The 13,647-nt window shown below is 43.6% G+C and overlaps 1 protein-coding gene across 1 annotated transcript in view; it reads right to left on the bottom strand.

The window, feature by feature from the left end:
• The window catches only part of SLC10A1 (solute carrier family 10 member 1), a 50,615-nt gene that overhangs the window by 24,019 nt on the left and 12,949 nt on the right, over positions 1 to 13,647 (bottom strand). The gene's annotated exons all lie outside the window — the stretch shown is intronic.

Raw genomic sequence — 13,647 nt, 5'->3', positions numbered from 1 at the left:
CCAGCAGTTGTTTTTGAAATTTGTTGGATTTTATTCCAAGTCCCAATTCGAAATCACCATCTTGCACTGAGATCTGGTTTTGTTTCCTCAGATTGGGTTCAGGTTTGGCAACCGTTTACAGACCCCCCCCCCTCCAATTTCATGGAACATGAAGCACCACTAGATGGCAATGCAAGGTTTCTTTAAAATATTTTTTCTCTTTTTCAGGCAAAACATGGATTAGTATTCATTTCTGAATATGTCTTTTTATACCTCTTTTAAGGAGCTTTAAAACCGTTGCTATGTACTGCAATGTCAGACCAGTTATAATAATATGAACTGCCGTCCTGAATAATGATAACAGTAATAATATCTCTCCTTTATACACACTGCTTTTTAAATATTCAAAACATTATTTCAGTCTTCCTTCGAACAACCCTTTAACATTGGTCAATGTTACATTTTGCAGAATGGGTAGTAAAGCTGCAATAATCGCGGTTTGTGTAAAATCTCCCACTGTACTCATGGCTCAGATAGGATTTGACTGGGGCACTATCCAGCTCTTAGATCTCTTCGGCTTTAATCCAAAGAACACTATTGTGGGAGTAAGCCCCACTGAATCAAATGGGACTTACCTCTGAGTAGGTCTGCTTAAAATCTTAGTGTTCGCAATTTCAACTAAAGCATCTGCTTTCAACCATCAGTTCATTAATTAATTCACAGTGCAATCCTAAGGGCTGCCCGCACTGTGTTGGCTTGCCGGCGGTGTAACTGCGGCACTGCTAGTCTGTTCCCTGAAGGGTTTGGTTAGTGAGCGGCCAGCAGGAAAGAGTTAGTAGCTGGGCTTTTGAGGCCGCAACCGCATCATGATTGGGTGCTGGGAAGGGGGTTGGCTGCTGCAGGGGAAGGAGGCAATTGGTTGCACCCTTAGTCAGAATCCTAAACTCCCCCGGCTCTTATGGTCATGGCTGAGGCGGGGGGGATGGACTTGGTTTGTTAGTACAATTGGCACCCATGGGCTACGCTGTGTTTTTTGTTGGTGTCACTTTCCACCTCTGAGAGGGGGCGTTCCAGGGCTGAAAGGGATTAGGGAGCCAACTAACTCTGGCCATGCCCCCAGAACCGCCCACAACCATGCTGGAGCAAGGGGCTGTGCTTCTGTTGCACTGGCGGGTGGCTGCTGAGGGGCTATGCACATGCCCAAGATTGGTGGAGTGGTGCTGGGGCCCTGCACTGATGTAACTGGCCTTTATGCCAGTGTAACTCAGAGATATGCCAGCATAAAGATCGGTCGGCTCACTGAGCACATTTACCCCCGCCCCAGGATTGCACTGTTAAAAGACTTGTAGACCACTCAATAAACTATTCTCAAGGCAGCCTTATAAATTGTAATACAACTAACATAATAAAAACCCCTAAGGGCAAAAAAAAACACAGCAGCATAAAAATGTATCAAAACCAGAGTAAAATTAAGGGACAACCAGTAGATTTAAAACAAACAAATGATCAAAAACCATAAAACAGCTTAACATTTGCAATAAATATCAGAAAATGAGCTCACTGGAGAGGTAAAACAGGCAAAGTAGAACTAAAACAATGAGAACGGAACAGCAGAGTTAAAATATTTAAAAACCGGGGTAGCTGGGGTAAACCATCAAAGGGGGGGACAATTAATTTCAGTAGCCAATATTTAATTTCACCTTGCAGTTGAAGGGTTTGTAGACAGAGCATCTCTGTCCATTACCAGGGGTAGAAATTTACTGCTGCAGGGATGAAAATTTCACCACCAGTTGATTCTGTCACAGCTTTCCGTTCAAACTAGGTTACCAGCATTTTTTCCTGGCAGGTTCCTTCTACCTTTAAAAAGATTTCCAAGAGGTGGAAACCAGATATTGAGGCTACTCCTGTGTGGTGCTGGGATGATTAATCCCTGGAGCTCTGACAGGATGTCTCCCTGCCCCAGGGTGTGGTGATGGCTGCCAACTTGGAAGGCTTTAAGAGGGGAGTGGGCGCGTTCATGGAGGAGAGGGCTATCCATGGCTACTAGTCAAAATGGATACTAGTTATGATGCATACCTATTCTCTCTAGGATCAGAGGAGCATGCCTATTATATTAGGTGCTTTGGACCACAGGCAGGATGCTGCTGCAGTCGTCTTGTTTGGGGGCTTCCTAGAGGCACCTGGTTGGCCACTGTGTGAACAGACTGTTGGGCTTGACAGGCCTTGGTTTGATCCAGCATGGCTTTTCTTATGTTCTTATGACAATGTGGCCATGTTGGAATGCGGGGGTGGGGGATGCTGGAAGGAACATGAGAGTACCAGAGGGTAGCATGGTGATTCAGCAATGAAGAATTTCTTTATCTGCTGATTTGTGTATCATGTTGTATCTGCTAAAAGCACTGGAATTCTGCTAGAAAAAGTTGGTGACATTGCTTCAAATGATCTTATACTGTTGTACTGTCTATTTGTAGGGCTGGCTTCCCCTTCACCCTCTTTCTGCTTATGGCTTGATGTTCATGGCAACTATGTCATTTGACTCACGTGCAAAAACTATAATTTTTGCCCTGTTCAATCTACATTAGGATTGTCAGATTAGAACCTGGAGATCTGCCCTGCACCTGTAAAATTTTCAGTGCATTAGAAGACAAGCCAGCTGCATATTCTCCTGCCCATTCCTATTCCAGCCGAATTATTCATGTCTCTGCTGGCTGCCATATGCTAGCAAACAGAGGAAGAACACAGGAAGCTGCCTTATGCGGAGACAGACCATAGATCAGTCTAGGTGAGCACTGTCTACTCTGGAGACTCTCAAGGATCTTGGTCAGAGGTCTTTCACATCACCTGCTACCTGATCCTTTAAACTGCCCAATCCAATTAATATTTTTAATGGTTTCTGTCTACTGTTTAAAGGGTATCTATCTATCTATCTATCTATCTATCTATCTATCTATCTATCTATCTATCTATCTATCATCTGTTTTTACTAAGCTGCTTTCTCATAACCAAGTGCTTTTATATAAACAACTAAACACATATATGGATATTTTGACTGCATATTCACTCTTTTGGTTACAGAAGATGTAAAACATCCCAAAATCATGATTTTACCAAAGTTTAATTTTCTGTTTTAAACTTTCACTATCAAGATCAACCATGTAGCCAGAAATGTTGTGGTGTTGGGGCCAGGGAAGAGAATCAGTGCAAGAGACAACCAAAATACAGGAAGCCCAAATGTCTAAAGTTGTTCAATTGTATATTAATAAAATAAAATTTAGTTTTTATAAAATTTACAGATCAATGTCCATGCTTCTCAGGTATCAGACTGCATTTGTGCTTATTGGCTAGAATACTGGGGGGACAGGAGCCAGCTTAGAATATTGCTTCCTTTTCCTTGCATCTCTACAACCCACTCCCCCTTTAAAAATGAAAGCTGAAAATTCAAGGAAGGGCTGTGGGATACCCCTGACTAGATCAGGCACCAGCAAGTCCATTCCCTTCTGCTTTGGCTCTTCACTGTCAAGTAGGGATGTGGGGCTCAGCAAAAATGGGTATTTTTAAGATTCGGATATCAAGAAGCCAAAATTTTTTAGCATCCCCCATTTTCCAGGTTCCAAAGACTTGTTTGGTATTTGGATCTGGGTTTTGGGGTGGGGTGGGGGCTTCCAATATTATTTGGCTCCATTATTCCCTATGAGGAATCTTCCCAGAGGGTTGGAAGGACTGTTTTTTGATCAAATTACACCAAAATTGCAGCAGGACTACTGGTGCCTGTCATTTCAAGTGAATTAGACCAAGAGGTCCAATTCTATGGGCCCTTGAACAAAGTGCCCCCAGCCATCCTCCATTGCTTCTTTTGCTTTCTCTAGGGCAAAGAATAGACACAAGATCAAGCAAAGCAACTCTTGGTCAAAAGCCTCTCAAAGCAGACAGAACCAACAAGCACAAAGAACCATGGGACTATGTGGCAAGCCTGATACAACAAATGTACAACCCGAGAATCCAACCCAATGGCAAACCAGAGAATTGTCCAAACTGAACCGAATAGGAATGCTGTTGCAAGCCTAACAAATGTAATCTATGCCCATGTGCAACCCAAAAATCAAAGCCAATGTCGAACACAAGAGTCCGCCACAAACCACACAAACCAACTTGCACAAAGAATACAATATTGCAAGACCAACAAAACCGGTTTAAAAGGACCGACTGAAAGTGAAACCCAACATGGCAAGCTGATGACTAGCCTGGGAAGACACAGACATACTGGGGGGCGGGGGTCATGGGAGCCTTCAAATACTGGCTCCTGATATTTACAGCTAATTCAGAATGTTTTCAGGATTTTTCAGGACTCATTTCCCAGTGTCCTTGAAAATCCCGGATACCATCTGGAGACCCAAATATATCCAGAAAATACCAATAAAATATTTTGCAGATATTTATTCAGTAGTGTTACACCTTTCTAAGTCCACTGAAGTCAATGGGCTTAGACAGATGTAATCCTGTAAGGACTGCAGAACAGTGGGGGGGGGGGTGACGACTTTTATTTCAATTCCAATGAGACCAGGGCCCTGTGGGATCTTAAGAAGTTCTGCAGGGCCTGCGAGACAGAGCTATTCTGCCAGGGCCAGCAACATTATCTTCCTGTAAATGCTGGCCTCCCTACCCCACCCTGCCCCACCCTTGTGTCATTTTATGGGGTTTTGTTCTCCTGTAGGCCCTGCTGTAGCCATATGTTACAATTAAGGGTGCCATCAGATGCATGTTGTCCTTTATTTATTGATTTTATAAGGCTAGTTTTAATTGTTGTTTTTAAATGGTTTTATTCTGCTTTATTATATGCAACGTTGTTATGTGAGCAGCTCTGAGCCCGGCTTCTGCTGGGGAGGGTGCGGGGAAAATTTAATTAAATAAATAAATGAATGAATGAACAAACAAACTCAGAAGTCTAAAAACTCAGATGTGACTCAGCAGGATCCATACATGGAAATAATAACATTCAGCATAACATTAGATGAATGTGACTAATTCTGGCAAAGACAGGACATGGAGATCATGTCTGATATAATCCTTTGCTTAAGCTTCTTGACTGTCTACTGCTGAATGATTGCACCCTGGGCAACCTTGACTGTCTACTACCAAATGATTGCACCCCAGGAAATCTTGAGGAACAGGTAAGCTCAAACAAGTAACAACTGCATGTTCAGCAGAGTGAGGAGCATTTGAGAGGTTTGCCCTGAGGTAGGAACTCCTAAAACATTGAGGAAAAACCAGCCTAAGTATTCCACTCACACAAAAGTTGTGTTTTCCCCTCCCAAAACTGTCTTGTTTTAATTACCCCAGAAAGCTACAGTTGTTAGGAACATGCTTTAATTCCCATTTGCTCCTCCTGACAGCAAACGAGGGGCAACCGAGCACACAGGAAGTCATTCTCTGTTCAAGGGAGCACTGAGGGAAGTTTTACGGTAAACAGAACTAACAAGATTACTGCAAATAGGGGTAGCATATTCTGTCAGCTCCAGAGCACAATGATAAGTCTGTAAGCCAATTTGGACCTTCAGAGTGAAATTATAGCAGGATTACATTTATAACGGACTTTTATACTATGGTAATTACAGAAAAAATGCTCTCAAACAGACCTTGAACAGAAGAACAGTAGGGTGATTTCTTCAGTCTCCATTAACATAGCGACTACTGCTGGGAGTAGGACCCTTACAGCAAGCTTCTCAGCAACCTTATGTTGAAGCCACAGTTTCAGGTTTCAGTAGGAAGAGGAGGCAAAAATCACAGCTAGGTTGCGCTTGAAGCCTGCGCTTTGGTGAGTGAAGTTGTCTTTTGAGATTAAATTGCAAAAAGGCAGTAAATTGCATAAACGCCCCCACAAGGATATTTGGGTTAGAGTATCAGACTTGGATCTCGGAGACACAGGTTCAGATCCCTACTCTACCATGAATGCCTCCTCTGTGACCCTAGGCCAGTCACATACTCTCAGTCTAACCTCAGAAATGGCAGAAGCGAGAACAATGTAAGCTTTGGGTCCCCTTTGGGAGGAAAGGTGGGGCCTAAATAGGGTTGCCAACCTCCAGGTACTAGCTGGAGATCTCCTGCTATTACAACTGATTTACAGCTGATAAAAATCAGTTCACCTGGAGAAAATGGCTGCTTTGGCAATTGGACTCTTTGGCATATAAGTCCCTCCCCTCCTCACCCCCCAAACCCTGCTCTCCTTAGGCTCCACCCCAAAAACCTCCCACTGGTAGTGAAGAGGGACCTGGCAACCCTAGGCATAAATGAAGTAAAATACGTAAATAGTTGCAACAGTAGGACTGCCCCATTGCTGTTGAAACCTGACAACTAGTGACATTTTAGGAGTTTTCATTTTCATCAAACATTAAAGATTGTAAAGCTATCAAGTGCCATGCCTCTGTATCAAGTAATGTATAATAAGTACAAAGTGCAGTATCCTACTAACCTAAGAAGCCTTCCTCCAGCTTAAGAGACTCCTCCACTGGAGGAAGAGTCACTTAAGTTGGATGAAGGCTACTTAGGCTGGAAGAAGGCTTCAAACATTGCTGAGAGAATGGTACGATACGGACCAGTATCTCTGCTTGCTAAAAAAGTGAACCCAAGTGTGCAGACTCCCACATCAAGCGATGCAAAACGGGAGATGTGTGGATACTGCTAGTTCAGGTCTTGCAGCAATGTGTAGTTGAAAAAAGATGTTGTGTAATATGTTGTCTCACCCTCATCTGTGGAGGATGATGTAGATTTCTCACAATTGTTCAGCTACACATTTCTAGACAGATGTTTTGTTCAGCCCTTAATGTCACGTAGAAGGTTTCATGGTTATCAGATTGCCATTGTTACACTGGAACCCACAAGCTTCCCCCCCCCCCCCAATCTTCTCTGTCTGCAGGATGAGAGACAGAAAGAATTCCCATAGTGCTTATTGCCACGAATGACTGAATGTTTCAGAAGGGGTGTGTGTACATACACAGTGCTACAGGATTATTCAGAATCATAACATTAAAAAAGATTATTTACATGGCTTGATCTATGTGACTAATATCCATGGATAGTGTTTGAACCCTCCATTTGGATGGATAAACAGTGAGAGCCCCACTTAGTTACTTCTTGGAGTTCGCTGTCAGTTCTGCACATGTGGTGAGGAGATACGACCAGCAATTTCCTGTCCAGATTTAACACCAATCAGACTGAGTTTTCCTGCACCTGACTGGACTCCTCTTTGTTTCTTTCATGATCAAGCTTTGGGGTTAAGATAGAGTTTCCTATGACTTTCCTGTGTTCACCTTTAAACTCTGATGGTGTTATCTGGTTAAAAAAACCCATTATAGACTGGAAATAAATTTGTCCACAAAGCAAGTGTATGATTTATCTTTTCACATAATGAATTGAGATGTTATCAGTCACAGGCCCTGGAATAGTTTACATTAGCAAAGCTTTAAAATTCAGTTTTAAAATGTGTCTTTTCTGAGATCTCAGTAGAATAAACTGGGTAGGCCATGAGGCAAAATTTTATTTTAGCCTTGTTCAGGTCCAGCTTTTTGTGATTCACCAACACACACACATGAATACTCACACATCTCACTACAACCACACAAATACTCACAATTCTCACTACAACCACTCAAATCTGATCAATGTGCTACTAAAATCGGATAGTAGTAGTGTTGCCAGGTTTCAGGCTTTGGTCCTGAACCTCAGGTTTTGGGTTGCAGGGCCATCAGGTAGCGCCCCCCCCCCCCAATATGATGGCTTCTTCTAACACTTCTACACAAGCTACTTTATGGTAACTACTGTACATACTAAGGCACTTACAACTCAAATATATTTTACATTTAGAACATAATCTTATTTTTGTTAGTGATCCCTATCTAGGATATGCACAAGTGGTCACAGTGAAAGCTATTTCATACGTTACGTTTCATATATTTATACACTGTTGTTGGATTTTTCTCTACCGTTCATATTGCTCTCATGGAAATGGAATAGCATTGTGGGATTTACTGTAGCAGGTCATCAGCTGGCTGATCCATGGGCCTCTCAAGACAGGTGACCAGAAAACAGACCTCAGCTCTTGCTAAGCTCAAAAGGGCTAGGGCCTCCTCTTTATAGCTCGTGGTTAGTGCCAGGCACACTCTTTCCTGGCTGATCTGTTCTACAGACTCTCCTGGCTAAGGATGCATACACCACTGTGATCTCTTAGAGGAGGTGGGGGGGGGAGCAGGGATGGTAGCGTTGGTTTGATAGCTAGTACCCCATGCTGCAAGACGAGCCACACCTGGCTTTAGGCTCCAGACTTCCCCTGTATAAACAGCAGCACTAACTCCTAAGTCACTTTTACTGGAAAGCTTTACAGGCAGAAAAAATGTATGTTTGTCACACTTCCCTTGTACAAAGCAAAGATTCCAGGCTTGAAAATCAATAACGAGGGAGGTTTTCATTAAAGAGACTATCCATTGGAAACATTCTGGGCCTAAATTTAAATTTGTTTTTAACAAGAGCTGCTTTGTTGTTTTTAATATTGGTGACAGTCAGAATTATAATTCTCCATTTCAAGTCATCAGTCTTTTTTTTTTTAAATAACTCTGCTTATGATATCATTCCTATAGAGGTACATTTATTATATAAACACAGGTGCCTGTTGGCAACAATAAGGTGTGAACTAATGGGACTCCCTTTTATATAAAAGGTGCAATGGAGGTTAGATTAGATCTACAGTAGATCTCCTTCTTAGGAAGTAAGTTGATGAGGGGAGGGGCTTAAGTCCTTTTATAGTCTTGAGGTTCCTAAATTGCAAGAAATATTGATGGAGGCAGAGAAGTAAACTGATTGCCATGAACAAGTTTTCTTTTCTGTTTATTCATATAAACATATAGATATTTGATGAGAATAATAAAATGGATCAACACAAATTGCAAATTGGTAAACTGATTTTCCCTCTTTTTCCTTTGGTTTCTTGAGGCTCAGAAACAATATTTGTTTGTATCCCACCCTTCATGTAACGAGGGTTGCCAACTGCCAGGTAGTAGCAGGAGATCTCCTGCTAATTCAACTGATCTCCAGCCGATAGAGATCAGATCACCTGGAGAAAAATGGCCGCTTTGGTAATTGAACTCTATGGCATTGAAGTCCCTCCCCAAACCCCACCCTCTTCTGGCTCCGCCCCCAAAATCTCCCTCTAGTTGAGAAGAGGGACCTGGCAACCCTGCATGTAACCCAAGGCAGAATACACATTGGTGCTGTAAGAATGTCTCCCATCCACCCATTGAGCAGACATCTCCAAATCTCCAGAAATATCCCAAGAGCTGGTAACCTGATTTAGTACTAAAAACATTCAGGAAGTTTCATGAAAATGATCGTTTGCAAGCTTTATTTGTTATTCTTTTTGCTTAAGAACAATAGTTTGATAATAACTGTGTTTCCCTCCTTCAGCTACCACAAGATGTCGGGTCCAAGACTGTAGGATTACAGGGAGGATGAGCACATTTGCTGGACTCCATATGCACATGGACTCTGAACTAGTTCTCCTTGAGGTGGGAAACCTGCATTTGGGTTGTAGCACAATCATGCTCACATGATTGATCTCTCCTCCGTTCAAGAACAATTCCCTCCAGATAGAAAACCAGATGCCTAACATGGAACATGCATAATGAAAACTACCATGTCAGGAAGAAGTCTAGGCTAGAACTCTTCTTTCTGACTTCTAGTTTTCTGTGTACAGGGGATTTTTGTGTGTGTGGAAAGAGGGGTATTCAGTTATGTGCGTCCCCCTACCTGCAGTTGGAAGTGGTCCAGCTGTAAGCAAAGCATACCTTCTCAGTAAAAATTAGAACTTTCTTGTGGGGTGCAAAAAAAATAAACCGGCACAAATCAGAGTTTGAAATGGGCAGGTAACCCCTTGCCTATGTACCAAACAGTGGCATGAAAGAATATTTTGCTTGGTTCGACTGCTCATGTGCTGCACCCCAAAAGAAGGGATGTAGTCAGGTTGGGACAGTCTCGGGTTATTGTTGGGAGGAAGAAGGGTAGGATAGAAGCCAGTAGGATACTAAGGGGCAATCCCCTCCAGTAGAGCAGCAGCTATTTAAAATTAAAATTTGGAGTGTGGTAGTTCCATGACTTAAAGGTTGAGTGTGGACTCTCCCACTGGTTCCCTGGTGCCCCATTAGAACCCTGCTAACAGGCATCTTTTAGTACCAGACATTAGAGATGAGCAAAACCACTATGTTTCATACTGATGCATTTAAGTTCATTACACGCACACACAGGATCTATTGACAACATGTACAACATTCCTGACCTTTCTCTCTGCTCCCCCACATCTTTTGTCTGCCAATACCCCAACATCTTCATTGATAGACAACGTATTTCTTGGTACTCATGCCAGAAAGGTTATTTATTTGCTTTCTTCTGCTAACACCACTTGCCTAAGAGGAAGCCCCACTGGACATAATGGAACTTACTTTTGAGTAAACCTGCAAAGGATTTCTCCCTAGCTTATTTAGAAAATGTACATGCTGCCTCTCCAGGGACTTGACCAGGCAGCTCACCACTAACACAATACAACAAAAGTAAACAATCAATTAAAAACAAGCCTGCCACTCATTTAAAACATTCAAGCCTGAATCTGTTTTCACACCAGAACTAAGCCTGATTGCATTTTATTCTACAACAATTGGATCAAATGTATATAACACATTTGCAAGGGTGTGCAGCTATCCTTGGGTTGCAGGTGGCACAATTACAGTGACGGACGAAGTTCACCAGGTGTCTTCCAGCACCTGGACACAATAGGATGCCAATTTAATTACGTTAATGCAGTTCAAAACAACAGGGAGCTGCACACTCTCACTCTCGCAGAGGGCTTTAATGACCGCATTGACCAGGGCAATGGTGGGACACACGACAGAAGGTTTAAAAGTCTTTCCTTCCTTGTTAAAAGAAATCATGTGGTGATCTTTATATACATAATACAAGAGATTAGGCTCCACATTCATCCTGCAGTGTTCCACTTAGTCACCCTTTGCAGCTGGGGAGCAGGAGCTGAAATGGAGCAGGAAATAAGTGTGGAAGGAGGAGAGTAAAGAAGGGGATAGTGAAAAGATCCAGCTGGGAATTTCTCACTCTCATTTAATCGGTCTTCCTTCAATCATTTATGCAGGACAAAAAAATCAAAGCAGAAAAGTGTCAGCTCCCACGAATGAGGCTGGAGGTTCAAATGATGGAACTTTCAATTTACCTTATACCACTTCAAACATTATAGGCTGGATCCTACGAATTGTGAGTAAAATGGTGCCCATAGAAACAGATCTTTCCTGTTTCCCACTTCCACCAGAAACTGCCCCAGGTTACTAAAAATCTGATGCTGTTGATACTGTGGGGGCCTCTTAATGAAATACCATGGGACTCAGACTGCTGTGAGGATGGGGAGTTGGGCAAAATCACTGGGACAAGGAATGGGGCAATTGTAGGATTGCCTGCCCTTGGCAGACAAACTCTTGCCATCGAACTTGGTCCCCTGCTGCCACTGGCAACTCCCAGGAGACCGGTGTGTGTGTGCGTGCAGGACTTACCCAAACAGTGTCCTGGGATGCTGCAACATCTTGGTGATGTCACTTCCAGTTATGCAGCCAGAAGTGGCATTGTGGGGCGCTGTCTGGCCCCTGCCATTTCTCCCTGCCATCATATCAAGTGGTGGCAGGGGACCAAGGTTGATGGCTGCCTGCCAAAGTGGGCAACTTGGTCAGTCTAGGCAATCTTGCCCAAGTCTCTCTTCACTGCAACCCCTTATGTGTGTAAAGTGCTGTCAAGTCACAGCCGATTTATGGCGACCCCTTTTTGGGTTTTCATGGCAAGAGACTAACAGATGTGGTTTGCCAGTGCTTTCCTCTGCACAGCAACCCTGGTATTCCTTGGTGGTCTCCCATCCAAATATTAGCCAGGGCTGACCAACCCCTTATACCCCATGGCATTTTGTTCGTGATGCTCCCACAATCCCTAGTATGAGATTTTTGGAGTTTTCAAGAGGCTTTCTTTCCATTTACAGTGATTTGGGCAGGGATCAACCAAGATTGAATGTACTAGTGGTGCAGAAATAACTAGAGAATCATGTCTTTGTCCCTTGAAATAAAGGTGAGATAGAAATAATGGAACCAGAAGCTGGTATCTTGGCCCATAGAGGGATATGCCAGGGGGTTGCGTTGTTGAAAACGGTATGTGTGGGGTGAACAGGAACCCCTGCTTCTCCCTGTGCACTGGTCTCTCTGAAGATCGGGCCCCTGTGGCTTTTATAATCAGAGAAAATGTCATTTCTATGGCAGAGGCATCCCCATGGTGGACTCAGGGATGCTATCATGTCTAGTTTGGCTCTCAGCCGACCACATCCCCTATTCAACTTTGCTTGACAGCAAACACACACACACACACACACACACAAAACACACACACACACACATAAAAACCACACAGAGATGAAAAATGAGGCAAATAAAGGGGATTGAACAAATTGGTCCAGGTTGTTACAGATGCTGTTGCCAGACATCACATTCTGGATATAACTTTCTGAAGTCATAGTGAAGTCTGTTCTGTGACCTGGCAGTGGCCCTTTACTGGACTGTGCTACCTGGCCACCCCAAAGATACGTGTCGCCACCGTTCCAGCCATGCAGCGAGCCCTAAACTCTAAGGGAAAGACTCATGCATCATCCCGCAAGACAGGCAGCACGGATCCACGGGCAGGACGGCCCCTCCAAGTGAACCAGAGGGAATCCATTTTCCTGCAAACCCGTTCGAGTGTCCATCAGATGCCATTTCGCAAGGAACAACTAGACACGTAGCCAGCCCCCGCTCCATCTGCATGATTAACGGTCCATCGGAAGCCCCTGAGGCATCAGCACCAAAAGACCACACCTCAGGCAACCAGGAAGTGATTCACCCCGGACGCAGCTGTTCGCGTCTTTGTGTCAACTCAATAAACCCATCAACGATCTTCTCCCGGATCTCCCGGAATTGCGCAAAGCCCATAGGTTCGAGTTAGCCCGTTTAAATCACTCATCACCCCACCCCAGTAGCCGATCATTAACACTATTGTCTGCCTTTGTTTGCAATGGGAACCACGAGGGGGTAAGCCCATCATCCCCCATCCCAAAAAGAGTATAACTGGGGTAGTTTTCAGCCATAAGCTATCCTTCTTTACCCCTCTCTTCCTTGCTGTTACTTTGCTGGTGTGGGTTTTGCGCAGCCCAGCCAATATACCCTCCCGACTTGCTGGCCAAGCCCCAGGAATCCCTGTCCCCCTCCTTTTCTATTAGCCGCACGGAATCCAGGACATCTCCGCTACTAGACCACGTGTAGTATTACCCTCTTCAAGGAATACTGCCACATTGGTGAACGTCTCTGTATTCCTACCTTTATTTCCTAGCCTCTGATTGTGTGTTGTGTACGTGTTATTGGACTGCTTGTGCACATATTTTTAAGTAAACTTCTTAAACGAAACCACTTCTTCCGCATCTTGTTTGAATCTTGGAACGGACTCCCGTAAACAAAGGTTAGATCTCGAGGTTATGCCCCTTGCCGGTTATTGATTTGCTAATTTCCCCATATAAATATTCATAACTGAGCATTTTGGCTAACAGTTCAACACTGATTGTCT

This window comes from Euleptes europaea, chromosome 6, assembly GCF_029931775.1.
Source record: "Euleptes europaea isolate rEulEur1 chromosome 6, rEulEur1.hap1, whole genome shotgun sequence".
NCBI classification, from domain to species: Eukaryota; Metazoa; Chordata; class Lepidosauria; order Squamata; family Sphaerodactylidae; genus Euleptes; species Euleptes europaea.
Note: the sequence above shows the minus strand (reverse complement) of the source record. Positions and strands in the feature narration are given on the sequence as shown.